The sequence below is a fragment of the Gorilla gorilla genome, chromosome 2 (genome assembly GCF_029281585.2).
Source record: "Gorilla gorilla gorilla isolate KB3781 chromosome 2, NHGRI_mGorGor1-v2.1_pri, whole genome shotgun sequence".
NCBI classification, from domain to species: domain Eukaryota; kingdom Metazoa; phylum Chordata; class Mammalia; order Primates; family Hominidae; genus Gorilla; species Gorilla gorilla.
Genome location: NC_086017.1, coordinates 119,136,419 through 119,162,442, shown reverse-complemented (window position 1 = coordinate 119,162,442; position 26,024 = coordinate 119,136,419). Strand labels below are relative to the sequence as shown.

The 26,024-nt window shown below is 38.6% G+C and overlaps 1 protein-coding gene across 8 annotated transcripts in view; it reads right to left on the bottom strand.

Annotated features, from left to right (window-relative positions):
• Window positions 1-26,024, bottom strand: part of HHLA2 (HHLA2 member of B7 family) — a 149,247-nt gene that overhangs the window by 91,503 nt on the left and 31,720 nt on the right. Inside the window, exon 2 of one of the 8 annotated variants that reach the window (XM_063704011.1) lies at window positions 216-925. The exons of the other annotated variants lie outside the window; for them this stretch is intronic. The gene's annotated coding sequence lies outside the window, so the exon portion shown is untranslated. The remainder of the gene's footprint in view (window positions 1-215; window positions 926-26,024) is intronic. 8 annotated transcript variants of the gene reach the window in all.

Genomic DNA, 26,024 nt, shown 5'->3' with positions numbered 1-26,024 from the left:
TTCATTTTTAAAGCATGGAAACAATTACTATTTCTTTAGTTCTGATTATTACTTTTTCAGTTGCAGACCCAATGTAGGTGGCTTACATTTAGGGGAAATTTGGTGCCAATGACATCTTAAAAGCAATATGTTCCTAAAGACTACAAAATGGTTGCACTCAAAATTATGTAGTATGACTTTTGGAAAGTCTCAGAACACCATGTGGCATCAATTACCTTTAAGATTGCTAAGGCCTTTTCACTTACAGATGAAAGCAACAGCACTGAGGTCACTCCTTATGCAAAGCTCTGGGTCTGTGAGATAGGGTCATTTCTCTGTGGAAGGAGGCAGTCCAGAAGTAATGAACCACAAGAAAGAAAATTAGAAAACCCCACAAAATGCTACATTTTGACCCATCACTGCTAAGACTCTATGTCAAACTCCTGAGTCTGAATTCATAGTTTGGATAACTGATAGCTTCACAATTAGTTGCTCTGACACAGGACCAAGTCAAAAGTTTGGGCCAGTTGGATCATAAACTTTAGCAACAGACAGGCCTGCATTTGAACCTCAGAATAACTTCACAAAGATACTTTTTATTTGGAAATAATTGCAGATTTACGTTCAGTTGTAAGAAATAATATAAAGAGATACCATGTATGCTTTACTCAGTTTCCCTGGAAGACAACACCATGCAAAACTATAGTACAATATTATAACTAGTGTATTAGTTTTCTAGGGCTGCCATGACAAAGTACCACAAGCCGAGTGGCTTACACAATGGAAACTGATTTCCTCACAATTCTGGAGGATATAAGTACAAGACCAACATGTCAGCAGGGTTGTTTCTTCTGAGGCATCTCTGCTTGGCTTGTAAATGGCTGTCTTCTCCGTGTGTCTTTGCAGGGTCTTCCTTTTCTATGTGTCTCTGTCCTCATCACCTCTTCTTAAAAGGAAACCAGAAATATTGGATTAGGGCACATCCTAATGACTTCATCTTAATTGCCTCTTTAAAGACCCTATCTCCCAAAATAGTCACTTTCTGAGGTAATGAGAGTTAGGACTTCAATGGACAAATTGTGAGGGGACACAATTTGGCCCCTAGGAACCAGGATGTTGATATTGATGCAGGCAGGAAACAGACGATTTCTATCACCACAAGGATCTCTCATATTGACCTTTCATTGCCACAGCCCACTTAAACCCTAGCAATCACTAAACTGCTCTACATTTTTATAATTTTATCATTTCAAAAATGTCTTACAAATGGTATTATACAGTATATAATTTTTGAGACGGTCTTTTTAAACTCAGCATAATTCTCTGGAGGTTCATCCAGATGGTTGTCCAGTTCATTCCTTTTTATTGCTGAGTAGTATTCCATGGTATGGTTGTACCACAGTTTAACCATTCATCCATTGAAGAATATCAGAATTGTCTTCAGTTTTTGGCTATTATGAATAAAGCTGGCATAAATATCCATGTGCAGAATTTTGAGTAAATATGAGTTTTCATTTCTATGGGAGAAATACTCAGGGTGCAATTGCTGGAATGTTTAGTTTTTTTAAGAAACTGCCAAACTGTTTCCCAGAATGTCTATATTATTTATATTTCCACCAGCAATATAAGTGGTCCAATTTTTCTAAATCCTTATCAGCATTTGGTGTTCTCAGTATTTTTATTCTAGCCATTCTCATAGGTGTAAAGTAATATCTCATTGTAATTTTAAATTGCACTTCCCTGATGTCTACTAATGTTGAACATCTTTTCAGCATTGTATACACTCTTCCTAACGACTGTCATTTACCAATTGTATATACTCTTGGGTGAAATGTCTGTTCATGTCCTTCACCCATTTTCAGATTGGATTCTCTTTTGACTGTTGAATTTTGAGAGTATTTGATATATTCCAGATACTAGTCCTTTGTCAAATAGATGGTTTGCAAATAATTTATCTCAGTTTGTAGCTTATGTTTTCATCCTCTTAACAGATACTTTTTCAGTGTGAAAGTTTTTCATTTATGAGACTTTAGATCTTATTTTTACATGGTGTTTCAGCTGTTTTTTTTCTGACACAGCTTCAGCAGGGGAAAATGGGGGTGCCATTTCATTACTACAGAGTGGAGGTGGAAGTCCAGGTACTCCACACAGCCTCCACTGACACTCTGGCGAGGGCAGGGTCCTTGATACTGCCTAAGAGGATGAAAGTCCACATTCCCTACTCAGCCTCCTGATACCACCTTACAGCCTCCAGAAAGTGAAACCCTAAGTTCTCCACCACTTTTTCTGTGATATTTGGCTGAAGTAGAGAAGTTGTTACTAAAAGTTTTCTGCCTTGCTAGGTTTCCCCTTTCCTGATTGTTTTACTAAAGAAAGAAAGATTTTGTTAGGATGTTTTTGGCCTATGCCCACTGGCATTTCCAGTTTGCTAGCCATTTCAGTTCCACCTCTGAGATATATGAGGCTAAAAGAAAGCCTTGGGAATATCGCAACCTGTTGAGCTTGGATCTTAGGGTTCCTAGCCTGTGGGCCTTTTCTCTGTTTTAGGGCCGTGTGTGTGTGTGTGTGTGTGTGTGTGTGTGTGTGTGTGTGTGTGTAAAATATAATGTCTAGGTTTTTTATTGTACTAAGTGGAAGGAGAATAGACAAGTACTTCAACTCGATCTTCCTGGAAGTCTTTCATTGCTACTTTACTGATTGTGGTGAGTTATCTAATCTCTTTATATCACAGTTTTTTAGTCTTCGAGAGGGGGAAAACATCTACCTCACAGGATGGTTAGAAGATTAAACAAGAATCTATATAAAGTATTTGACTTATACTGAAATATTGAATTGTTCTTCTTTGAAATGAAACTATGCTACCATTCTTCTGATCTTTCAAATATATATCACAAAAGACTTCTGAATTTTCTAGTTCCAGGGAGACTTAATATCTGCCAGACCCTCATAACTTCTCAATGCTATTAGAACTACCCCTGACTTTCCCGCTTGGGATTGGTGATTTTGCTATGTATAGGCAAATGTGATTTCCCTAGCAAAGCCCTAGCACATAGTAGACATTCAAATGCCTAATCATTTGCAAGTTCCTCCTATACTATTATGATTTTACAGTGAGTCTTTAGGCCCATCCTCAGCAACAGGGCTATTTCCTCAGTAACAAAATGGGAATGATATCTGACATATATTTCATAGGAACAAAGTGGCTACACATATAAACACTCTCTTCTGAATAATACCTTCACCTTTTACCAAAAAAAAGCACATAACTGCAATAACATCCTGCTATTATCATGGGTCTTGCCCTGTTCTTATTCCCAGTTTCCCAGTGTTTCACAGCAGGGTGGAGTAAGATTATAGTGATGCCAGTAGAACAGAGGTAGAGACAGTTGCCAGTAAAGTCAACGACTACCTTGTAAAAGAGTTACAGCCACCACAAGGGAAAACTCAGGACTCCATTCTGGTAATCACAGATCAGGCTTTCCTTTACTATAAAACAGCACTATAGATATGTTGCTAGTGTAATGTATAGAGTCTTGTTTCTTCTATGTCAAATTATTGAATGAGAGCTCTGCATAGCAAGTCTAAACTATAACATTTCAAAAATATATCATTTATTGGGTGAAGAATACTAACTTTTAATTAATTTTAGACCTCTATAACAATGGAGTACACAATGATAGGTTAAGTTATTGAATAGTTATTAGTTACTAATAATTCTTAATTAGTTCAGGTTTAGAGCTGGAGAAAATTGCAAGGTATGCAAATCATAATCTCAAGGTTAATAGGTTCAGCTTCTGCATTCTGTCAAGTCAAGGTGATTTTAAGGTGAAGATTCTCTCAAGTGTTTTGAGGAACCTCAGATATGGTAACCAGATTGTAATACCAGTAGTCTGTTTAAAATTTTTTATTTACCATAAACAAGGGAATTGAAAGATAAGATTCCTTAAGAACAGGCTATTTTATGTGAATATCAGATGTTTTCCTCTATGGAAATATATTTTGTTTGTGCATGTTGTAGAAGGAACTCTCATGCTCAAAAATATAGGCTTGCAATCTTCAGATAGTCAGATACACCTTCATCTGTTCTTTTCTCCTAGTTCTCTGTAGAAACCAGGTTTACCCAGATTTTGGATTATATTTCTCTGGTTACCAAAGGATGTGAAGAATGTCTCAAGTCACATGGAAACTATTTACTTCTTTATGTAACTTATTTAAAAGGTCTCCTTGAAGACAGGGGCCATATTTATTTTCCTTGTCACCCTAGCACCTAGGTAACTGCCTAGAAACTAATAAGCATTAATTGAATGAAAGGAATGTGAAAAGATTTTTTTTAAAAACCACACAATCAAAAGGAGTCCACTCAAACACTTATTTAAAGTGTTGCAACATATTGAGTGCTCAAGTTGAGTGTTCTGCAAGGAATAAGACACTCAAGATTGAGGCCATGGTTTAGCAGACAATGGTGTGGCAACCGGGTTTAGTGAGAGGTGGAGGGGAAACAGTTGTGAATAGGGTCTTTCAAGGGTCAGTGGAAATGTAGGTGTCTACTTTCCAATGGATTGAATGCTGCTTTAACTTAAGAACATTCAAAACAGAGCCTGAAAATTTGGACTCTAGTGGGGATGGAAAGGAACAGATGAGCGATCAAGAGAAAGAAACATGCAGGTTCTAGAAATTGAGTGTGAGTAAACCAGAAAGAGATGGAAATTTGTTGATATCAAGATAGTATTAGATAATATAGCAAGCATCAAGTTTACTTTGGGAAAAAAAATCCTTTGGTGACAAACAGGTTCTTCATCTGTCTTGGACTATGTTAACTTCTTTTTCTTTTCTCCTTAACAGGGGGCTTTTCTCACAGAAATATTTTTGGATAAGTTAGATTCCTATTGAAAGTTGGTTTTATTTAAAGTACTCAGTTGCCAGAATATGCAATCTTATTTCCCAGTAAGAAACATTTAGGGAAAAATTGGGACTCCATGAAAAATAGATAAAGAGTTATCAATATTTATATTTCCAGGAGTATGGTAGATTAGATATCCTAAAAAACCCCCACCCAATGAATCTAAGAGAATGACTAGAAATATTTAAAAAAATCTTTTAGAAAGTGTCAACAGGCTGGTAAAAAATTAAAGAATATGAAAAATTCTTCAAATTATTTAAAACTAGGAATGCTGGGTGATACTCAGGTACCACCAAATCAGCCTCTTGACCTGTCAGTTTCTGCTGAACTCTGGAGATTTTTGAGCTGCTTCTTTGTGAGCTAATATGAAGAACTAAATCCTATGGCCTATCTAGTTGGGGAACCTAGGGGGAGATCCTGCATAAAATTTTGACTTTTTCAGGATATAAGGAAAAAAAAGTTGCCAAAAAAGATGAAATCAAGGAAACATACCTTCTCAAACTTAGTTGTAGGTAAAGGGAAAAGAAAATAAATTCTTCCCTGAGAGCACATAATCATATACCAGTTCTCAGGTTTGCTGTCTAAATTCAAATAACCTGTATGGTCCAAGGAAAACTGAAGTATAGAATTTAATTTGAATTCCTGGATTTGTCATACCAGCAAGCTACTGAGAAAAGAAAATATCAATCCTCTCTGAGTAATTTAACAGGTCCTATGGAATTCCCACGGTTAAATCTCCAGAAAATTGACCATCTACACACACACATATCAAAATACACATCACAAAATAATAATGAAAACATACTATGAGTAAGAACCAGCAGAAGTAGACCACAAAGGTTTCAGATATCAGAATTATCAATCAGAATAAAAAGCATATATATTTAAAGAAATGAGATCCTTAAAAATAAGCTTGGAAGAAGAGATTTTTAAAGAATAAGAACTAAGAGATTTTAAACACAATCAAATAGAATATGTAGAAAAGAAGACTACAGCACATAAAATGTGAAATTTAGAGCACGAATTAAGCTATACATTTTATTTTTGCTCTGCCTAAACTGGAAGTCTAACCTGAAGAGACTTCCAAAACACACCCAGAAGGATTGATATATAAATATAAAAGAGAAGGCAAGAAATATGGAGAATAGAATAAAAAGTAACAGAATTCTAACCAGAGTTCCAAAAGGATGTGAGAGCCTAAGGGAGAGATAGATAGTGCTGGTAACTTTTTATAATTACTAGTAAGCCAAGACTTAGAAGTCCAAGGCAGTAAAAATAAAAATAAAATCACACATTAACAATCATAAGTGTTGCAGAAAGATACATTGTGAAAGTAGTCAGAAAGAAATGAAAGATAATCTACAAAATAAAGATAATTAGAATCGTGACTCAACCATCAGAGTAGCATGGAAGACAGAAGATAGTTGATTTATTTAAAGTAGGGAAAAGAGAAAACTTGGACTCTATACCTAGAGACATTCTCAAGAAAACAGGATATTAAAAACTATTTTTTACAACCCAGAACTTCTCTAGTAAATTCTAATGAATGTTATTCAAACAGATGGGAAATAATTCTAGATGAAGGGGATGAAATGTAGAAAAGGTAATGCCTAGCCTGTAGCTAATACCTAATTTGGCAGCATAATAGTTCAAAAATGCATTGCTCAGATCTCCTTTTAAGAGAGAACCTGTAATGAGGAGTGTAGTCTATTGACAGCCTCTAGCTGCAGCACCTTTGGGATCTATTGCTGTGTTTGAGCCAAGGACAACCCTTCCTAGACAGCTCCCAGTCAATGATTTAGAACATCAGGGATCCCAAAGCACAGCTATTTATGGCCAATGCAAACCTCCTGTGATAGGCAATCTTTGCTCTGGAGCTCTCTATCAAGCTGGCCAAGACTCTCAAAGCTGCACTTCAGTCTCATGCTGCTTCTATCCAATCCCCTTTCATTCCCTGCCTTCTTTCATAGGTGTCAGGCCTGCATCACAGTCTGAAGGCTTTCCCTATTCCTGTTTACTTTCCCCTTATGTTTCATAGGCATTACCAACAATAAAACTCATGCATTCCTATCTCTGTCTTTGTGACTGCTTCCTGGAAGGCAAATCTAACACAACTGATATACCTGGATGGTCTAAGAAGGCAGGTAGTAAGATGCAGTTTGGGGACTTGTCACTCACCAGCCGGGTGGTAAGAAGTACCCCATCTTAAGTGATATATGGGGCAAGGCTACTCCCTGCCACAAGGTAGAGGCCCAGTTGATGAAAATTTCACTGGTGTTTAGGACAAGATAAATATTCTGATGGAGGTATACCTTTGCCAGTGGGACAACTCAGGCATTTAAAAGATAATAAGAGTAACAATATATACAAGGAAAGTAGAATTGGCTGGTTATTAATAAGTTGCATTAACTAACTACAGAGGGGTCAAGAGACGCTAAAGGCAGTTAAAAAGGTTGAAAACTAAGTGTGAGAAGTAGAGGGCCTGTTTAGTCACTTACAAAGAAGCCCTTATGTTTTTCAGAACAGGAGAGCAAACCCAACTAATGAACAAACTCCAAATCTCATAATTAAAACTGAGAAGGTTCAAAGACTATTGAAAGCAATAATTATCATTATCTTGCTTTCAAGATAATGCTCAGCTAAGATAATGTTTGCAATGCTAAAGACAAGGCCCTGTTTGGGAAAACATGGTAAAAAGGTGTCTGGATGGGTGTCCTTGTGAACTGTGGCTCTGCGGACACCCTGAGACAGAACTTATAAAAATGGCCCAGTCCTCCCTATTAAAGGCTAACTTTGACCTCATGCAGGAAGATTCTTCAAAGGGTTCTCCCTCACAAGGCATCAGGCACTCATTTCAGGAAATGGCCCCATTTTGTCTCCTAGATTTTAGGCTGATAACTAGGGTTAAGTCACAGCACAAGCCAGCTGATGGTGTGCCAGGTTTCTTAAGGGAGGAGAGAAATTAAGTCCCAAATGAACTGCAAGAATTCATTAGTGATATGGTTTGGCTGTGTCCCCACCCAAATCTCATCTTGAATTGTAGCTCCCATAATTCCCACATGACATGGAGAGAACTGGTGGGAGAGAATTGAATCATGGGGGAGTTTCCTCCCTGCTGTTCTTGTGGTAGTGAATAAGTCTTATGAGATCTGATGGTTTTATAAAGGGAAACATCTTTCGCTTGGTTCTCATTCTCTCTTGTCTGCCACTATGTAAGACATGACTTTTGCCTTCTGCCATGATTAAGGCCTCCCCAGCCACGTGGAATGGTGAGTCCATTAAACCTTTTTCTTTATAAATTACCCAGTCTCAGGTATGTCTTTATTAGCAGTGTGAGAACAAACACAGTAAATTGTACCAGGAGTGGGGTGCTACTGTAAAGATACCTGAAAATGTGCAAGCAACTTTGGAACTAGGTAACAGGCAGATGTTGGAACAGTTTGAAGGGCTCAGAAGAAGACAGGAAAATGTGGGAAAGTTTGGAACTTCCTAGAGACTTGCTGAATAGCTTTGATCAAAATGCTGATGATATAGACAATAAAATCCAGGCTGAGGTGGTCTCAGATGGAGATGAGAAACTTGTTGGGAACTGGAGTAAAGGTGACTGTTGCTATGTTTTAGCAAAGAGAATAGCAGCATTTTGCCCCTGCCCTAGAGATCTGTGGAACTTTGAACTTGAGAGAGATGATCTAGAGTATCTGGCAGAAGAAATTTCTAAGCAGCAAAGCATTCAAGAGGTGAGTTAGGTGCTGTTAAATGCATTCAGTTTTAAAAGAAAAACAGAGCATAAAAGTTAAAAAAAAAAAGAAGCCTGACAATGTAATAGAAAAGAAAAACCCATTTTCTGAGGAGAAATTCAAGCCTGCTGCAGAAATTTGCATAAATAACTGCAAATTTATGATTAACACAGGTGTCAATTGCCAAAACAATGGGGAAAATGTTTCCAGGGCATGTCAGAGACCTTTGAGGCAGTCCTTCACCTGGAGGCCTAGGAAGAAAAAATGGTTTCATGGGCCAGACCCAGGGCCCACCTGCTGTGTGTAGCCTAGGGACTTGATGCCCTGCATTACAGCCATTCTAGCCATGGCTAAAAGAGGCCAAAGTACAGTTCTGGCCATGGCTTCAGAGTGTGAAAGCCCCAAGCCTTGGTAGCCTCCACGTGATGTTGAGCCTGCGGGTGCACAGAAGTCAAAAATTGAGGTTTGGGAGTCTCCACCTAGATTTCAGAGGATGTATGAAAACCCCTGGAGGTCCAGACCAAAGTTTGCTGCAGGGGTAGGGCCCTCATAGAGAACCTCTGCTAGGGAAGTGCAGGAGGGAAGTGTGGAGTTGAAGCCCTCACACAGAGTCCCTACTTGGGCACTGTGTAGTGGAGCTGTGAGAAGAGGGCTGCTGTCCTCCAGACCCCAGAAGGGGGTGCACCATGGCTTTGCACAATGTGCCTGGAAAAGGTGTAGACACTCAACACCAGCCTGTGAAAGCAACCAGGAGGGAAGCTGTGCCCTTCAAAGCCATAAGGGTGGAGCTGCCCAAGACCATGGGAACCCACCTCTTGCATCGGCACACTGTGGATGTGAGACATGGAGTCAAAGGAGGTCATTTTGGAGCTTTAAGATTTGATTGCCCCATCAGATTTTGGACTTTTGTGGGGCATTTAGCTCTTTCATTTTGGCCTATTTCTTCCATTTGGAATTGGTGTATTTACTTAATACCTGTACTCCCATTGTATCCAGGAAGTAACTAACTTGCTTTTGATCTTACAGGTTCATAGGCAGAAAAGACTTGCCTTGTCTTGGATGAAACTTTGGACTGTGGACTTTTGAGTTAATGCTGAAATAAGACTTTGGAGGACTACTGGGAAGGCTTGATTGCTTTTGAAATGTGGGAACATGAGATTTGGGAGGGACCAGGGTCACAATGATACAGTTTGGCTGTGTCCCCACCCAAATCTCATCTTGAATTGTAGCTCCCATAATTCCCACATATTGTGGGAGGGACCCAGTGGGAGATAATTGAGTCATGGGGGCAGTTTCCCCCATACTGTTCTCATGGTAGTGAATGAGTCTCACAAGATCTGATGGTTTTACAAGGAGAAACCCCTTTCACTTGGTTCTCATTCTCTCTTGTCTGCTGCCATGTAAGACATGCCTTTTGCCTTCTGCCATGATTGTGAGGCCTCCCCACCCATGTGGAACTATGAGTCCATTAAACCTCTTTTTCTTTATGATTACTCAGTCTCAGGTGTGTCATTATCAGCAGCATGAAAATGAACTACTAAAACCATCCATTGTAATGATTCCACCAGTCATTTCCCAACAAGATCTACTTGAACATAAGGAAAAGGGGAATACCCAGACATTTCAAGGACTTTTAGATATAGGTTCTTAGTTGACACTGATACCCAAGGATCAAAATCAAGTCTCTGCTGTTAGAGTTGGCATGCAAACACCAGATAATAAATAGATTCTGGCTTACAGTATATCTACTTGGTCTAGGTTGGCTCACTAATAGCATTGGAGCTAATGAGGTACAATGGGGACCGGGTGGTGGTGCTTATATGCCAGAAACTAGGTGGTCAAAATTATGTCTCAACCAGCAGGTACAGAGGTGCAGCCTAGGGGGCTTAGCCTGCAAGGAGGTGCAGTGTCTCTAGAGACAAAATAAATTAGCAGTTAATGAGGGTGCAGTTACCACTCTCATTAATGCTAGTTAATGAGACTAGCAGTTATCATTTCACTAGTCTTCAAGTGTATAACTAGGGTTGACATACTTGGAAGTTGGCACAACTCTCAAATTGGGTCTTGGTTCTATTGGTAGGAATCATCATAGTAGGGAAGATCAAGTGGAAGTCTCTGAAATACCCCACACTCAATAGACAGTAAAAAATGAGGCCAGGGACAATGGCTCACGCCTGTAATTCCAGCACTTTGGGAGGCAGAGGTGGGTGGATTGCCTGAGCTCAGGAGTTTGCGACCAGCCTGGGCAAAATGGTGAAACCTCGTCTCTACTAAAATACAAAAAATTAGCCCAGCGTGGTGGCGTGTGCCTGTAGTCCCAGCTACTTGGGAGACTGAGGCACAAGAATTGCTTGAACCTGAGAGGTGGAGGTTGCAGTGAGCCGAGATCGCACCACTGCACTCCAGCCTGGGTGACAGAGTGAGACTCTGTCTCAAAAAAACAAAAAAACAAAAAACAACAACAAAAAACCCACATTTCAGAAAAAGTGGCAGAGAGGAATTCTATCCCTAAAGATCTGAAGGATATAAGCATGGTGGTCCCTATCACATCTCCATTTAGTTTATTACTCTGACTGTAAAGAAATTGAGTGAATCCTGGAGAAAAACTGCAGACCACTGCAAGTGAGAGGAGGGGCCAGCTGGGCTTCCTGGGTCGAGTAGGGGCTCAGAAAGCTGTGAAACTTACTCATTTCCTGCATCAGGACTTACTTCGGTCCAGGATGGATAATATTGAAGATATATGCTTAAACTATTCCTAGCACCAGGATTTGTGCATGTGTTTTTTTCCCCAAGAAAGCTATAAACAGCAAAAATGTTGCTGTAAGTTTCCTTGTGTCCTTCTCTCCCTCTCTCCCTTCCCCCTCCCAGAAAACTAAAGTTAAAAGGAATGTTAACTGCCTGTTTTTCTGTGACCACCAGGCCTTATCTATCCTCCCAATTCCAATTCCTTGTGAACATACTTTGTAAAGTCCTGTAAGATCCTGTCTTTTTTGCCATGCTGCTGCAAGGTCATAAAGTAGACAAAACCTAAGTTGCAATTCCGGTTTTCCTCAAGATCTAAGACATGTCACAAATGGTTAATTGCCTTTTGTTTCTTGCTCTGGTAGCATTTTCTCGCCGCACATATTTCCCGCCTTAAAGGGTTTAAAAGGAGTGGTGAGAGAGGGCATCCCTGTCTTGTGCCAGTTTTCAAAGGGAATGCTTCCAGTATTTGCCCATTCAGTATGGTATTGGCTGTAGGTTTGTCATAGATAGCTCTTATTATTTTGAGATACATCCCATCAATACCTAATTTATTGAGAGTTTTTAGCATGAAAGGTTGTTGAATTTTGTCAAAGGCCTTTTCTGCATCTATTGAGATAATCATGTGGTTTTTGTCTTTGGTTCTGTTTATATGCTGGATTACATTTATTGATTTGCGCGTGTTGAACTGGCCAGGGCAATTAGGCAGGAGAAGGAAATAAAGGGTATTCAATTAGGAAAAGAGGAAGTCAAATTGTCCCTGTTTGCAGATGACATGATTGCATATCTAGAAAACTCCATTGTCTCAGCCCAAAATCTCCTTAAGCTGATAAGCAACTTCAGCAAAGTCTCAGGATACAAAATCAATGTACAAAAATCACAAGCATTCTTACACACCAATAACAGACAAACAGAGAGCCAAATCACGAGTGAACTCCCATTCACAATTGCTTTGGAGAGAATAAAATACCTAGGACTCCAACTTACATGGGATGTGAAGGACCTCTTCAAGGAGAACTACAAACCACTGCTCAATGAAATAAAAGAGGATACAAACAAATGGAAGAACATTCCATGCTCATGGGTAGGAAGAATCAATATCATGAAAATGGCCATACTGCCCAAGGTAATTTATAGATTCAATGCCATCCTCATCAAGCTACCAATGACTTTCTTCACAGAATTGGAAAAAACTACTTTAAAGTTCATATGGAATCAAAAAAGAGCTCGCATCGCCAAGTCAATCCTAAGCCAAAAGAACAAAGCCGGAGGCATCAGGCTACCTGACTTCAAACTATACTACAAGGGTACAGTAACCAAAACAGCATGGTACTGGTACCAAAACAGAGATACAGATCAATGGAACAGAACAGAGCCCTCAGAAATAATGCCACATATCTACAACCATCTGATCTTTGACAAACCTGACAAAAACAAGCAATGGGGGAAGGATTCCCTATTTAATAAATGGTGCTGGGAAAACTGGCTAGCCATATGTAGAAAGCTGAAACTGGATCCCTTCCTTACACCTTATACAAAAATTAATTCAAGATGGATTAAAGACTTACACATTAAACCTAAAACCATAAAAACCCTAGAAGAAAACCCAGGCAATACCATTCAGGACATAGGCATGGGCAAGGACTTCATGTCTAAAACACCAAAAGCAATGTCAACAAAAGCCAAAATTGACAAATGGAATCTAATTAAACTAAAGAGCTTCTGCACAGCAAAAGAAAATACCATCAGAGTGAACAGGCAACCTACAAAATAGGAGAAAATTTTCACAACCTACTCATCTGACAAAGGGCTAATATCCAGAATCTACAATGAACTCAAACAAATTTACAAGAAAAAAACAAACAACCCCATCAAAAAGTGGGAAAAGGATATGAACAGACACTTCTCAAAAGAAGACATTTATGCAGCCAAAAAACACATGAAAAAATGCTCATCATCACTGGCCATCAGAGAAATGCAAATCAAAACCACAATGAGATACCATCTTGCACCAGTTAGAATGGCAATCATTAAAAAGTCAGGAAACAACAGGTGCTGGAGAGGATGTGGAGAAATAGGAACACTTTTACACTGTTGGTGGGACTGTAAACTAGTTCAACCATTGTGGAAGTCAGTGTGGCGATTCCTCAGGGATCTAGAACTAGAAATACCATTTGACCTAGCCATCCCTTTACTGGGTATATACCCAAAGGATTATACATCATGCTGCTATAAAGACACATGCACACGTATGTTTATTGCGACACTATTCACAATAGCAAAGACTTGGAACCAACCCAAATGTCCAACAACAATAGACTGGATTAAGAAAATGTGGCACATATATACCATGGAATGCTATGCTGCCATAAAAAAACAAAGAGTTCATGTCCTTTGTAGGGACATGGATGAAACTGGAAACCATCATTCTCAGCAAACTATCGCACTGCATGTTCTCATTCATAGGTGGGAATTGAACAATGAGAACACATGGACACAGGAAGGGGAACATCACACTCCGGGGACTGTCGTGGGGTGGGGGGAGGGGAGAGGGATAGCATTAGGAGATATACCTAATGCTAAATGACGAGTTAATGGGTGCAGCACACCAACATGGCACATGTATACATATGTAACAAACCTGCACATTGTGCACATGTACCCTAAAACTTAAAGTATAATAATAATAAAATAAAATAAAATGAAATAAAAAAAAGAAAAGTATAGAGGAATGATCTTAGGACATAATGGGATATCTCCAGGGAATTGGATTGACGTTACTGAAGGAATGACAGCTGTCATTATAAGACTGTCAATTCTCTTTGACACTTTTAGACTAGATGCATGCAGTCACTGTGATAAAAATTTGTTACATGTGGTACATAAAGATGAAAGAGGTAGACATAAAAAGTTGATATGTTAAATACAAACATGCTTACAACACTAGAAAATATTCATGCATTTCACAAAAGTGAAAAAAGTTCAAAATGGACAAAAGCCTTAACAGTCAATACAATAAAGAAAAATATTACATTAAAAAAAAAGAGTTTAAAAGGCAATCACATAATCTAACTCTGGCTACCCGTTCGGGACCCCTTCCATGCTGTGGAAGCTTTGTACTTTCACTCTGCTCAATAAAGCCTACAGCTTTTTGTCTCTCTCTCAGTCTGTGTCTCTATCACTCGCCGAGGTCAGCCGCTACACCAATTCTTTGGCGTGGCTAGGCAAGAACCTTAGGCATTATATAAGCTCAACCAAAGAGTAGCCTGTATCATAGCCACTATGCTGGATGTGATAGCATTGCTAGAGAAGATTAATAAGGCCTCAGGTATATGGTATGCAACTATGAATTTAATAAATGTTTTCTAGCCTCATCAAGAATAAGAATCAGAAATACTTGTACTCACATAGAACAAAGAAAATTTCTTTATAGTTTTGCCTTGGGGACATCGGTTCTCTGTCCCTTTCTCATTGTCCAAAGAAATCTGGACTGCCAACTAGTACTCATCAGTGCTAGAAAATAAATGGGAATCATCAGGTTTTAAAATTCATGAAGAGAAGGTCTGTCAAATCCAGGAAGGATGCTTGGTGTCAGCAGATAACTTCAAATGGACTTTGCTAAAATCTTCCATTGTACAATTTATTACCACTGAGACAAATTGGCTCTGATACTCAACACTGATGTGGAAACTTTTCTAGAATAAGAGAAGATATGACCTTTCATGTCTCATCTGTAACTAATATAATGTTGAAAAAACTGTAAAAGTGACAGAGACTGAAACCATGAAAGACAGAATTGGTTGAGCATCTTCAAATAAATTTTATAAAATTGTCCACTATGAGTGAAAATGTAGTAGTAATAGCATGTTTACTTTCTGGATAGGTTGAAGTCACAGCAATTAAAGTGGCATAATTTTTAAAAAGAGAAAGAGAGAGAGACTTTAGTCTTCATGGTTTCAATCCAGGCCATCCTAACACATTTATCCTCTTCATTGCTAGGGAAAGACATTTTATGGGGGCAATTATTCATGGTTTATGAAAAGTCTTCGTCTTTTATTCAGAAACTTCATTCTTTATTAACCCCAAATACTTTGGGAAAGTAGAAAGATTCTTAACAGACTTGGAAAGTTACATCCATTAGAGACTTTAATGGTTGTAACTTTCAACCATTAGAAGCATTCTCCAGAGAACTTGCAGGTCAACTGCTGACTCAAGATCTTGCTGAGGTCAATTGACCTACAAGTCAAATGCTAACTTCAAGAAGATCACTAACTGCGTGAAGTTCACTCATGCCCCAAATTTAAACATGTCCAGAACCATTTATTGTTATACTCTCTATTGCTCAAGGATTGGTCAGACAAGGAGTAACTGGATACACTAGGGACTGACCAGGACAGAATCATTCCCAGATGCACATACTACATGCCCTTCAAAGAATTTCTGCCTATCTCATAGAGATCCTGTTAAAACAGTAACTTGTCTCTGAAAAACGGCTGGCTCAAGTTTTTCTGAAGATGCCTAAGTCATCTCAAGTATATAATCTTACTGTATACAAGACCAAGAGATAAAATGCAAGTATCATTTTTAAATTTTTTTAAATTTTAGAGATAGGGTCTCACACTGTCTCCCAGGCTGGAGGGCAGTGGTAGAATCACAGTTCACTGCAACCTCAAACTCTTGGATTCAAGCGACCCTCCTGCCTCAGCTTCCTGAGTAGCTAGGACTACAAACATGCACTACCATGCTCAGCTTTTTCTTTTTCTTTTTTTTTGACACAGAGTCTCGCTCTGTTGCCCAGGCTAGAGTTCAGTGGCGCTATCTCGGCTCACTGCAAGCTCCGTATCCTGGGTTCATGCCATTCTCCTGCCTCAGCCTCCTGAGTAGCTGGGACTACAGGTGCCTGTCACCATGTCCGGGTAATTTTTTTTGTATTTTTAGTAGTGACAGGGTTTCACCATGTTAGCAAGGATGGTCTCAATCTCCTGACCTCGTGATCTGCCCGCCTCGGCCTCCCAAAGTGCTGGGATTACAGGCATGAGCCGCCGCACCTGGCCGCTTTTTTTTTTTTTAAAGGTGGGGTCTTGCTATTTTGCCCAGGATGGTCTCAAACTCCTGGACTCAAGTGATCCTCTTACCTCAGCCTTCCAAATTGGCAAGTGCTTTTTAAATCCAAATTTTATAGTACTGAAAAGTCAGGATAGAAATAGGCAGGGGGACCTGGGCTGCCTCTGAATTAAAGACAGCAAAGACATGAAACTGGTGTATATACACTTTTGACAGCCATACTCCAGTACTGGGATTCCTGTTTGCCTTGGCCCTGGGGATTCCACAGGGCCCAACCTGGTTTATACCATATGTACCACCCTAACTCAAACCCTGTGCAACTCTTTCCTGACATGTGTCTGCAGGTAGAATGCAAAGGTAAAAACCAGGGAAAAAACCCCAGTAAGACTTTCAAAAGAAGAGGCATGAAAATTGAACACATGGACTAGGACTTCTCAAACCATGAAAGACATTTTCCCAGTGTTACTGCTCAAAAGTTGTAATTAAAAGAGTCTAACTGCCCCAAAAGTGAGCATGATTGTTCTTATTTCTTAAGCTAAAAAACCCACAAGGCATTAAAGGAGCCAAAAAACCCTTCATAGATATTAGCTCAAGATTTGAGGACATCTTTGATCTACAGATCTTTGTATTGAGAATAGCAAACTACAAGTATAGCAGTTATTTTGAAGTTTATTTTTATAATTGAACTTTTGATATGTTTTAAAAACTTGAATGTTTCCAGTAATTGGAATTATTTTTTCTGATATTTTCTTATAGCCTAGATAGTGTTAATGTTTTTCCTAATCAGGTGAGTTTTGATAGTATCTTTTCTTGGGTTTAGTATTGTCAGGATTGGTTTGAAAGTACCAAATTTTCACAGTCTAGAAAAGTTATTTAAATAAATAAAGTATTTAGGAAACAGATCTTACCTCACTTGTACAAAGTGATTAAAAATAATTGTGGATTCTGAGATACGTTTATCTCTTATCAGAGGTTTAAATGTACGTAAGGCAAAAGGAGTACAAAAGCTGTATCCACAGAGTAAAAGAGGTATTGAATGGGCAGTGTGCAAGCTTGACACTCAAAGTGACCATGGCAGAGAGATGTATGTTGATCGCCCCTAATATTCACTGGTGATATTCAAAAATCTTCGTAAAAAACGTATAGATTTGAAAGTCAAATTGGAAAGAATATAACAGAAACTCTTTCTCTATAATCAATTTCTTCTTAGCTCTGGAGGCTCATTACCATTCAGCACCAGAAAAAGTGGTCTAAAACAACAATTCTTTCCAGCCAAGTTCAAAATATTTAATTGCATTCATGTTTAAAGGTACATTTTGAAGCTTTCTCTTCATCCACTGTCTGGGTTTCTGAGAAGTGATGTCCACTAAGCTGTGGGGAGAAAGGGGACATCCATATCTTTTCTAGGTTCCTCTGCATAGCTGCTGGTGCTTAGAGATTTGGTCTTTCAAAAGAAGCACAGACATCTTCAATAGCACAGACGTTGGTCAATGAGGACTCCATCATATGGCATGAGTTTTTCCTGCAGATGCTCCTTGCTTCCCTGGTGGCTTCCAAATATACATGATCCTTCGAAGATTTGACCAAACTATACCAGGGACTGGCAAGCGATGCCCATGGTCAAAAATGGCCTACAGCCTGATTTTGTATGACCTAGGAACTATGAAGATTTTTACATATTTAAGGGATTGTAAAGAAGAAAGAGGAGAGACAGAGACCATATATGGCTTGCAAAGCCTTAAGTATTTACAATCTGGCCCTTTAGAGGAAAAAATTGCTAACCACTGCTCTACATAGGGATCCCATGAGCTGGCCCACATTTCTCTTCAATGTTGTCACTTCTCTCCATCTACCAGTTCTGGGGTGTTTGTGCTCTTATAATCAATGATCAAGTGTTAACCACCTAGGTTCATGATGAGCTTGAGTCTTCTTCATGTTAAGCTCATATGTGGTTAATTAGGGGTTGCTTTGGCCTTCTCTAGCCTACTCAGACTTCTTTACCTTCTCCATCCACCTCCTGTGTCCTAGCATTGTCACATGGTTCTGGGTCCTATTCCTACTCTAAACATGAAGCTGGTTCCAGCCCCCTCAAGCCTTACGAAAGAGTCTGTTTTCCACCCCAACCCCCAGGGTAGAGGAGCATCATTCATTTCTCTTATGTGTCAAAATATGTACTACAATACACTAATGTCTAAAATTACTCAAGGATCCATTAAAAAGACAAATCCATGAGGCTGGACCCTGAGTAACCTCAATGTAATTCCCTGAGAATTTCTGATTATGCAAACAAATTTTGACAAAAGACGGGTATTACCAAGTTATTCATTTATTCTTTATACCAGTATTAAAATGTCCGGTAAGAAGGCAAATCATATGAGGAATTTCCTCAATATTACTACATTTGTAGCAAGGGGGAAAAGAGATATTAGCTCTATTAATTGTAGATACTGATGATTTAGATTTTGATATTCATTCAGTGTTATTTCAATGTTATATTTGGGCAACTGACTCAGAAATATTAGGCCTTAAGAGAAATGTATTAGTCCGTTTTGATGCTGCTGATAAAGACATACCCGAGACTGGGCAATTTACAAAAGAAAGAGGTTTAATCGGACTCACAATTCCATGTGGCTGGGGAGGCCTCACAATCATGGTGGAAGACAAGGAGGAGCAAGTCATGTCTTACATGGATGGCAGCAGGCAAGTAGAGAGCTTGTGCAGGGGAACTCCCCTTTTTAAAACCATCAGATCTCATAAGACTTATTCACTATCACAAGAACAGCATGGAGAAGACCTGCCCCCATGACTCAGTTACCTCCCACTGGATCCCACAACATGTGGGAATTCAATGTGAGATTTGGGTGGGGATACAGCCAAACCATACCAAGAAAATGAACCAATTAATTGTCTTCTTCTTCTAACTCAGTGACACAGGGAAACATAGTCCAGTAAACAGCAGGACCTCACAGTTACCTGCTAAATTAGTCATCCATCTTGGAGGGAAGAACACCTGAATCATGCTACAAATAAACATATAGAAATGGGGCATTACTATAACTAAAGTCCCAAATTGTTTGGCATTGACCTAGGGGTTAAGTGGCAAGAAGGTTAGAGGCTGGAAGGTTAACAATCCATGTTAAAGAGTGGTGAAACATTTGGTAAAAATGTCACTTGTGACACAGTGGTAGGCAGATCATGTATATGCTTGCTAAACTTGTATTTGTGAGACAAGAGGTTGGAAAAGAGAATTTTAGTTACCATTGGCTATATTTGTCAACAAACAAGAAATTAATTAACTCAGGAAAGAATTGGCTGGTTTACAAGCAAGAATAAAAGGGAACAGAGAGGGTCTGGAAGGTTTGAAACTTGCCCTATTGGGAAAGGCACTGCCTCTCATCTCCAGCTGGTAAAAGAGAAAAATGGGAAGGCTTCTGTGTAACAAAGATTTATTAGAAATTAGTTTTACAGCAAGAACCACATCAAAGGCATGGCCAAAGCTTAAAACTTCTGAATGATCAATTATCATAGAGCACAGGGCCCGTTAAGGTTATAGCATCCTTTTAAGAGGACAATAAGGCTGAGCGAAAGGAGACAAAGGCTATGATTTTCCCACTACAACCTTGTAAGCTCAAGCTGAGCACTTAATTAAAAGTAGCACAGTCTTGAAAATAATTGTGAACATGTCTATTGGCACATGCTGCTGCTCGTAATCCAACAGATAAGACCTAATTACATTTATAGTTGAGTCTAAAGAAGCATTAAACTAGACCAAAATTTGATGACTATTTGAAACTTAAAATCACACTTGGGCCCTAAAGCATAGACTGAGAAAGCTTCTTGACCACTAAGAAGGATATATTCTCTCATGCTCTCCTCAGATAGAGCCGAGGAAGATAATGAAGAAGCAAGAAACTCCCCAAGGGTGAAGCCATAGGCACTGGGGAACAGGGAATTAGGAATTTTCTCCCAGGAAGTAGAATTGAGCCCTAACTAGAAACCCCCCAGCCTCAGCATAAAGGGCCCTGGGCCTCCACATATGTACAGGGTGATTTCAGAATTGCTACATCCCACTGACCCCAAGTGTCCCATTTTTTTTCCCACCTGAACAAGATTGTTTATTGTTGTTATCCATTCATTATTCTGGCAAAGTATATTGAGTGTGTGAGAAACTAATAACTTGTCATCTTAGTTTATAGGTTTTCAGGTAATGAAGAATCACACCTGGACCTGATGTAAAGACTTTATCTCTCATTGAGTTGGGATGTTGGGCTTTGAGTTGTATGTGCTGACTGAAGATGGCTTTGGGGCGATCTCTCTCAAAAAAGGATGTTTTGTCTGCAGCGGGGGAAAAAAAGCAGTGACCTGCCTATTTTGTGGCCAGAAGAGCAAATTAGTGTATTTTGTTGACTGTTTGTATTGCTCTGCTTTCTTAGAAAATGGCAGGATTTTACTTCCTTGTTCTCTTGGAAATGCATAAGGCCTCATGACTACTCCTGGCCAGTGACTTGTGGGCAATATGTGTCACATCCAGGCAAATTATTTAGTGGTTGGTGCTAGACCCTCCAGAATTCTCTCTTCCCATTGTCTTAGCAGCCAGCAATGCTTAACGTGATAGCTGATACATCAGTCCCTGAGCGACTATGACAAGCAAAAACTCTCTGTTGATCTATACTTGACAGTTCATTTTTCACTCAGGCTTGCAGCCTCTTTTAAGCCACAAAGATCTGGGGGATGTTTGGTAGTGCAACATAATCTAATCAATGCTGACTGATAAAAGAACCAATGGGGAAGATGAAGGAAAAGGTAATAGGGACCGTTCTTTTTTTTATTTTTTTATTTTTTAGGCGGAGTCTCGCACTCTCGCCCAGGATGGAGTGCAGTAGTGTGATCTCGGCTCACTGCAAGGTCCGCCTCCCAGGTTCACGCCATTCTCCTGCCTCAGCCTCCTGAGTAACTGGGACTACAGGTGCCTGCCACCATGCCCAGCTAATTTTTTATATTTTTAGTAGAGACAGGGTTTCACCGTGTTAGCCAGAATGGTCTCGATCTCCTGACCTTGTGATCTGCCTGCCTTGGCCTCCCAAAGTGCTGGGATTACAGGCATGAGCCACCGTGCCTGGCCCTTTTTCTTTTTTTACACCATCCCTAAAAAGTATAAAATTATGGGCTTCTAAGGACTAGATTATTAACGGTGCTTAAATTTGTTCTTCCAAATATATTTGCAGGATACGAAATTGATGAGAGATTAATATTTAAAATGTATAATAAGAGACAGAAACTCCATGGCAAAAAAAAAACTGTGCAAAGTACATATCTATTGGCTATTTATGGAAAAGAAAACCCAAAAGGCTAGCAAGAATATAACAAGATGCTCAAACTCTTAAGTAATCAGAAATGTAAATTTATAAAAGATATCACTTTATACCTATTAGCCTGGAAGTAGTAAGCTAGATAATTGTTAACCGTTGGCAAGAATGTTGAGATATGGAAGTCCTCAAGAATGGCTGATGGGAAGTGGACTAGTGCAGTCTTTCCACAGGGCAATTGGTCACTAATGCAGTCAAGTGAAGAATCCTTAAAACTAGTTCTGGGTGTAAACGGTATTAAATAGAATAAAATAGAATGACACAAACTGTTTCTGTAAGTTCATAGATTTATGCAGAACAGTACACATTTTACAAGAACATATATAAAAGAGGACTGACATTAAATTGATTAGAATATTTGCCAATGACACCAGAGGACAATGGGAGTAAAGAATGAAGATAAATGGAAATGATAAAAGCCTTAATGATAATGAGCCACAAATTGATTATCACTACCATCTGCACTAGACATCTACCCCCAAATAAGTAACTTTGTTATTTTCCTCATTCCAACTGGTTATAGCCAGAAAGCAAATATTTTTTTCAGTGATTGTCATATGACAAAAGACTTTAAGCCCTATAAACAAACCCCGAGAAATCCAAGATCCTTTGAGTGTAAGCAAAGGCCAGTAAACATAGGAGAATGATTTTATAACAGTAGTATGCAGATAAATGTTTAACAACCGGCTCTGGATGGGAGGAGTAGAGACTTGATTTGAAGGGCTTGCTGATTTCTGTGATGTAAATATTCCCATCATGGGCTGATTTTAAATTATCAACAGTTTAACTAACACATGGTGAAATTCTTAAAAATTTAACAATTGACCTTCACAAGCTGGTAGGAGCATGCTCCAGCACACTGCCTTTGAAACTCCAGAATTAAAGCACGAGATACAGTAATCTAAATGTAGAGCTTGCCAAGGGTGGCACATAAAACACTTAGAGGTTTCCTGTCCATAATCTCTCAGAAAGTAATTCATTTCACTTGCATTGACTCTTTAAACTGAACTAAGGGAAACCTCTTACATTGTTCAGATTGAAATGTTTACTACACAAACGTAGACCCCATTGTTTAACAAGGGTCTAGCTAGACCTGAATCAAAAAGCCTAAACCTTGGGTGGTCTATTTTGTTATTACCCATAAGGAACAAAGTACAACAGTGGTATATTGTTACAACTTGGACAAAAGATCATAGATCCAGTTAAAAAGTACAGAGTGTCTGGACCTACCAGTTTACAAATGCTTTCCATTTCCCTCAAAACATATTGATGTGGCTCACCCGATGAGCCTGCTTGCCTATTCAACAGAATGGGTAATTTCCAATATGCTCCATTTCCAACATTCAGTTTTCTCCTTGTTCTTCTTTTTGGCAGATTCTATTTTTCAACAGAGGTATAATTTCTCAGAAAACTATTTTTCTCCACTATTAAGTGATGACAGTACAATCTCCTGAAAGAGCTTCATGAAATTAGATTTGGAAGTATCAGCAGAGCCTTGGTACACGGTATATGGTACATGCTTACATAACAGTTTCTTTTTCTTTTTAGTTCCCTTATGCTAACCTACCTCTGTGAACTAAAACAATAAGAACAAGAACAAAATAAGAGCAAATTAGTTTCTAATCTAAGCTTTCCTGCTGTCTTCTTTGCTAATAGCTGGTTTACTCCTTAAGAACATTTTCTGTACCCCTCTTTAAAAAATATGACACTTACTTAACCTCAGCTCCAACACTCCCATTTCATCAAACATATATATATTATATCCTCTTATGACACCAGGAAATCATTACAAAACCCATTTGTCCAAACTTCTTTTTATAAAATCAAACAGCTGAAACTTATAATACTCTTCATGCAAGTATAGAATCCATAGATTTAGGCTGAGTGATTCTTAACAAGTCAGGTACTGTAGGTTAGGGGCCATCTTGGAAACATAGGAGCATTTTTGGTTGTCTGATGACTGGGGACAGAGACATGGAAGCTCAGGCATTTAGTATGTAGGAGCAAGGATGCTGGATACTCTAAAACACACAGGACAATCCAATGCAGGAAATACCCTCTTGCACAATGTTTTAATGTCCCATGACGCCAAACCCACTACAAGTATAAATCAACGATACTTTACTAGATGAAATACTGAAAATATTTACATATATTTATGCAAGAAGTCAATGTAATTTAAGTGAAGAATGTTACAGAGAGAAAAGCTTAAATGGGATAAAGACATTATTTTGAAACTATTGAATAATTTACTTACTCTTTGCTTTCCATCTACTCAATGTAGTGTAGCTTTCCAATTGCATATTAGTTAAAAAGGGTTTTAGTGCAGAAGTGAAATTACTGCAAAAATGACAAGGCAGATTGCAAATACATAATAGATGTGGGACTTCTTTTAAGTGACTTGATGCCAAATATTATTAAATTATCAGAACGCATGGGGATTTCACTACATTTCACTATAATTTTTTTTTAATTTCACATTTTACCATCTTATATTATTTTTATAGTACAAGGATAAAACCTTGTGTTGTGAAACCAGCATTGGAATTACTTTGGGGTTGTCTGTTTTCAGTTCTTATTTCACAGCTATCCCTGATGGTTGACCACACAATTTCTGTATAGCCTCTTATTTTACTGTTTCTTTCTAATCCACTCTATAATCCCTATTGCCTACTGAAGAATATAGCTTCTCATGCCTTTTTAGCCAAGACTGAACATATGCTCTAATATGTAATGGGATTTCAAAATAGGAGGAGATGTGATACTTTATCACTATTATATCCTATATCATAATATAGGAAATTTTAACAGCATACTTGTAATGCTGAGCTCGTTTGCAAGAACCATATATCCTCATTGTTTCCACTTCAAGTCTATAATTTATTCACATGTTGACTGGGGTTGTTCCCTCTCATTGTATACAAATAAGCCCTCTTTTTCTCATATGCAAGAGTAATACTAGATTTTATTCCAGTGTCTGCCCATACCACTTGCAACAGACTAAACGTCTGTGCACCCCTCATGAATGGGATTAGTACCCTTATGTAAGAGACCCCAGGGATCTCTCTAGCTCTGTTTCAGTCATGTGAAGATACAATGGAAACTCAGCAATCTGCAGTGGGGAAGAACACCCTCACCAGAACCCAACCATGATGGCACCCTGATCTACCTCTAGAACTATGAGAAAGAAATGTTTGTTTAAGCCACCCAGTCTATGATATTTTTGTTATAGCAGCCCAAATGGACTAAGATATCACTGCTTCAATTTCTGTTTGTCTTCCATAGGATGACTTTTGCTCTTCTCACCTACTTATTCAAGAAGGTAGTGGTATCTCACTACTTCATTGTCTTTTAATGTGATTAAGACTGAACATTTACGTATTGGGACATAGAATTTCTTAATTTTCAAAAATTTCTCTTTTATGTAACGGTATTACATTGATTTTTTAAAAACTGTATAGTTAGGTTATATTATTGATAACTTTCATTTTGGCATAGCAAACAGGGCATTACAAAGATTTATTGTAAGGGAGCATTGAGTCTGATAGGACTGAGAACCATAGATTTAAGGGAATCTTATAAACATGAGCTCTCCCAGGCTTTAAAGCAAATTCCTTACCATTGAGGCCAATCCTCATTTTTTAAGATGGAGGCCAAGTCAGTGATTCTCGGTGTTTAAACAGTATCTTTGCCTTAAATTCTCCTGCATTGCCAAAAAAATAAACAAAAAAATGCTGTCCTTCGGTAGTTTTTAAGAATAAAAAATATAACTGACTACTACACATCAATTATAATGTCTAAAATTTAAAACACACACACACACACACACATGCACATAAAACCAATTGCTGGTGAGGATCTGGAGCAATAGGAACCCTCATTCATTGCTGGTGGAAATGCAAAAAGGTACAGTCATCTTGGAATACAGTTTGGCAATTTCTTACAAATAGTCTTACCATACATCTAGCTATCATGCTTATAGATATTTACCCAACTGAGCTGAAAATTTATGTTCACACAAAAATCTGCACATGAATGTCTATAGTAGCTTTATAAATCTTCACAAAAAACTAAAGGCAACCAAGATGTCCCTCAATTGTTGTTGGACAAGCAAGCTATGGTGTGTCCATATGCACTATATTGGATATTGTGAATATTAATTTTATAAATATTAATCAGAGATTAAAAAAAGAAATGAGATCTCAAACCACACAAAGACATGGATGGATCTTAAAC